Below are 4,872 nucleotides of genomic sequence, written 5' to 3'. Positions count from 1 at the left end.
GCTACTACTGTATATAACCGGGCACACCCAGTTGGTGCCCTCGCTCTGTCCTTAGGGCTTGTTTTTCCCCCATCTGTCCTTCAATCCGCTCATCAGTCCCCATGGAAAGTCTTGTGGTACCTTAAGAACGTAAAAGAAAAGCCCGCTGGATCGGGCCAATGGCCCGCCTCCTCCAGCGTCGTGGTGGCGCAGTGGCCAAGCAGATGCCGGTGGGAACACCCGCAAGAAGACTTCGAGCACAAGAGCCCTGTGGTTTCCATTTTATTTATTAGATTTATATACCGCTGTTCATCATAAGATCTCAGGGCATTGCTGCCTCCCAGCTAATAGTAACCGATAGCCCCCCCTCTTCCTTGAATGTACCTCTTGTAAAGTCATTTAGGTTGGGGGCCATCACGAGTTCTATAGCTTAACTATGAGCTGCCTTGAAGATATATGCCACCTTTTACGAGTTCTAGCGTTATGCGAGAGGGACTAAAGCTTTTCTATCCCTTCACCTATTTCACAATTGGCGTCGCTCCTTGCAAAGCATCCTTTCGGGCTGCTTCAGAAAAGCGTTTTTGTCTTGTCTCAGGTATGCCATCCTATTGTCTATTCAGAAGTAAGTCGCTCCGAACTCAATGGCTGCAATCCTAACCCCACTTTACCAGAGAGCAAGCACCATTGAATTCGATAGGGCTAACTTCTGAGTAGACATTTTCATAGCTGTCAACGTTTCCCTTTTTTCAAGGGAAATTCCCTTATTCAGAATAGGATTCCTCGCAAGATAAGGGAAAAGTTGACAGCTATGGACATTTTGCGCTTGGCACATCAATTCTATGCCCTGCCAGCGTCCAAACGAAGACATGTTTACTCAGGAAGTAATTAAGTGGCACTGAAATCAATGGGCCTTCTTGCTCCCGGAGAAGCAAGCACAGCAAAGCAAGGCGCAGTCAGCTCAATCTGCAACTCCAAATGCACTTTATTGGGAGTAAGATCCAGCGAGCTCTGTGGGGCTTACTTCCGAGTAGGCATTTATTGGAGCGCGCTGTCCGAGTCAGCCCTTTTGAATTCCATAGGATTTATTTCGGAGGGGATCGCGCTGTCCCTTAGTCCTGCGAAATGCTGGTCCCGAGCCCTTCTTTATCACTATCTATGTAGATAAAAATCTCTATAGACTGGCTCGATTCTCTCTGGTTTGGATCTCATCCTTAGTCCGTCGTGCTGTGGTTTTAAATACACACAACTCCCCGCGCCGCAAGGGGCACAAAATAACCTAAATAGAGTGACCGGGGATCCTCAGCCTTAGTATCAGTTAGCGAGGAAGTGCAAGAGTGAGTCGGAGCTCCGCCCAGCCGCTACTTTCTCGCGTGTTAGGGAAGCATCCTGAGTCTTTTCTGCCCCTTCCGCGAGCCGCAAAGCAAACAGATGCCTCCAGGGGGCGCTGGAGCTCTTCGTTTCCCTGCTGCTGCTGCTGCAGCTGCTTCCTAAGCAGACCTGGACGGCCGCTAACCTCCCCGCTTCCTTGCCTTGGCCCCCAGCCGAGCGCCCCGCAGGCATTTCGTGTCCCCCAGCCCACCCTGCGGTCTCCATCCCTCCCCCGTGCTCAGGAGTCGTCCTGCTCCTCTGGCCGGCTTCCTCTGGTCCTGCCTGGACCCCTGGAGAGGAGGGCAGGGGGCGAGAGGAAGGGCGCGCGCGCGCGCGCCGGCGCTGCGCAAAGCAGGCAAGTAAGTGGCCGCGTTGCGCGCGCCCGCCGCACCAGGCAGCTTGGCAAGCCGGGAAAACGACGCGCGGGGAAACTGCCCAGGCGCCGGGTGATGCCGCCTGAGACTTTTATTTTATTTTATTTTATTTTATTTTATTTTATTTTATTTTATTTTATTTTATTTTATTTTATTTTATTTTATTTTATTTTATTTTATTTTATTTGAGTCGGAGGCTGATGTCTATTTAAACCTATTTATTTGTTTTATTTTATCTATTTGGGCCTAACCGCCTTGGGCAGCTGACTACTAGCTGCCTGCCTCTACAGCCGTCCTCCTCTCCCTACCTGCTGTCCCACTCACCCGGCTCAGCCAGCGTGCCTAGTGGTCAGGGATAATCGTCCTTGTTGGAGCCCAGCAGAAAAGGTCTTGGAAAGTCACGCAGGTTTCCCCACGGCTGGTCTTGCAAACGGTGAGCCTTCCAAGGCCTAGAGCGCGTCACTCTGACCCAGTGTCTCCTAGCTTTTAAGAAAAGCGTAGCGGCGAGAGGGCTTCCGAGCATGGGCAGAGCGCCTTCCGCTCGTCGGGGTGCGAGTCCCACACCGCACTCGCCATCTAGGAGATCAGGGCAGAAAGTGGAGCGAGGAAAAGGCCCCGGCGCGCTCCTTCTTGATCTTGCAAAACGAAGCAGGGCGCTTTTCGGTTTGAAACCCTTCCCTGCAGGACTCCGGATCGGGCTTCCTGGGTGGCATCACCAAAGGGGGAGACACCGGCTCGGCGAGAAGGGGGTCCCGCTGTGCTTGCATTGCTGCCCCCGGGCTCGCGGGGGGGGGGAGGGAGGGAGGGAGAAGCGGGCTGGGGGCGAGCAAGGGGTGTGCGCGCTGCTTGGATGGGAAAAGCCAGCCCCAGCGAGCGAAAGCGGCGGGTTTAGAGTGGGGTGCCCTTCCCACCTCATTGCCCTTGGAAAGGAACGCAGCCAAGGCCGGATCCGCTCCCGGCGGGTCTCCTCCGGCTCCTGATTCCCTGACAGCAGCCACCGGTCAGGACTTGCAGCCGCTTCCCCAGCGCGCGGACTCGGCTTCGGGAGCGCCTTCTTGCCTGGAAGTAGAAAGTTCTGCTGCAGCCAGAGCGAGCAGTTGCTTCCTGGTCCTGGGTTCCAATCCTGGGCACATGAAGTTCCTCGGGTGGCCCGGGGCCTCTCTCTCTCTCTCTCCCACCCCCGCCGCAAGCCCCTCGGCCTAACCTACCTCACAACTTGTTGTGAAGATAACACAGAGACACACACCGCTCCCTCTGCCATCACCCGCAGCTCCCTTGCGCACTCAAACGCCCCGCAGAGATTGCGCACCGAGAGTGTGCGGCGTCTTCCTCCCAAGGTGTAGGATGCAGCCGGTCTCGACTGCGCCCAATGGGGCTTCCTCGCAAGTAAGTGTGCGGGCTCAAGCCTCGTCCATTCAGAACCAACAGGACGGGTCCCAAATCAACTCTACCCTATTTAGGGACTGAGAGGCCGAAGCAGTCGTGCATTTCTTTGCGTGTTTGTATATTTGCTTGTGTTTGTCTGTTGTCGTTGCTATTTAGCGGCAGACCGTAGGAAACACACATCCAGACAATTTCCAACGTCGAATGGATTCGACCCGACTTTGCACCAGATGCTGGGATTCGCTCTTAGGGTCTGAGTGAGCGGAAAGTCTCTGTTTGGGAAACTAGAGCGAAGGAAAAGCAAAATCTGCTAGCTCTCACTCCGCTTCTGCCCCGCGGAGGCACCTGTTGAGCCTTGTAAATGAAAACAGTCTAAGACCAAGGATTGGGGCCCAAAACACTGTGCTCTCATCGTCGCCGTTCCTCTCTACTACTTGCGACTTTGATAGTGGCATAGAGGCAACGGCAGATTATTATTATTATTATTATTAGCCTCAACAGCAGCAGCAGGAGAAACCTCGTGAATTGTTTTGCAGATTCCTTCTTTCACTCCAGTGCCCATACCTTACCCAGCCACTGTAATCCGTAGGTGATTTTGTTCTCTATTATTGCTGAACCTGCGTAATATGGAGTCTAGAAATAACAGTGGGGAAAGATGGTCAATATATTTCCCCTCTCTTTTCATTTGGGGGGGGGGGACCCAACCATCATGGAGCGCCGGTGGCAATTTAATTTATTATGGCTAAAGGGAGTCAATATTGCGCGGGGTGCGGGGCAGAGACATTTGCCGGCGACGGGAATTTCGCTCAGATTCTGCTGCTCTCCGAACATGGGTCATATTTCTGAAATGAGAAAAGGTAGGGATTGTTCTTCCTAACTTACGTAGCCATGCCAGCACATTGCAGCTATGGCCACGCATGCAGTTATCGAATAAAAATAGAGTAGCCTCGCCCGGTGGCTCGTTCCTGTTTCTCCGCGCCGTCCTCTGTTCACCTTTGGAGTCAGCCGTCGAGGGAAGAGGTCTCACTCTGTGCCCATGGTGCTGTTGCCAAAGGCCGCTTGCGCGCAGGAGCAGAGCCGCCGAGTCCCGCTGCTCTCCATGGAACTGAATTAGAAGGTTCCTTAGGATTGCAACCATTGGGGTCAAGGGGCCAAGATGATGGCCAGGCAGTCCCTTTAACCCCGAAGATGGGGACGATAAAATTGTCTCGCTGCCTGCCCTGATCGTGCATTCACATCCATTATTATTTTTCTTCCCACCCCTTATTTTCCTGCTCATTGCCATTCTCCCCCTCCGCCCTCTGCATCTTCCTTCTCAGTTTCTAATCATCTCCTGTTTTCTTTTCTGTGCAGGGAAATTCAGGAATCCTAATTGCTCTAGGACAGGAACGGATCCTTCAATGCCCACTCAGTTCCTTATCAATAGGAGGCTGGAAACAGGGAGATCTGGCTTTTTTTCGTTGCCTCACTCAGCATCTCACATTTTCCAAAGTTTCCATCGCTGGCGTGTTTATTGAGAGTATTTGTTTCGTGCTCATCGTTTGAACCAAACGCGCTTTCGCATCTGGCCCATTTGCCCGAGATCTCCCTTTCTCTCTCTCCCCTAGCTCTTAAGCAGCACGATCTTGCTCCAAGTCCCGAGAGGTGGAGGGTGATGCGGCGTGTGTGTGTGTGTGTGTGTGTGTGTGCCTTTTAACATCATTTCGCCATGTGGATTGTTTTAGGTTTCAGGGAGCCGGTCCTGCACGGTTCCGTCTGGGGGGCATAA

Source organism: Podarcis liolepis (assembly GCF_965112155.1).
Source record: "Podarcis liolepis genome assembly, chromosome: 8".
Lineage (NCBI taxonomy): Eukaryota > Metazoa > Chordata > Lepidosauria > Squamata > Lacertidae > Podarcis > Podarcis liolepis.
This window is presented reverse-complemented; position numbering follows the sequence as displayed.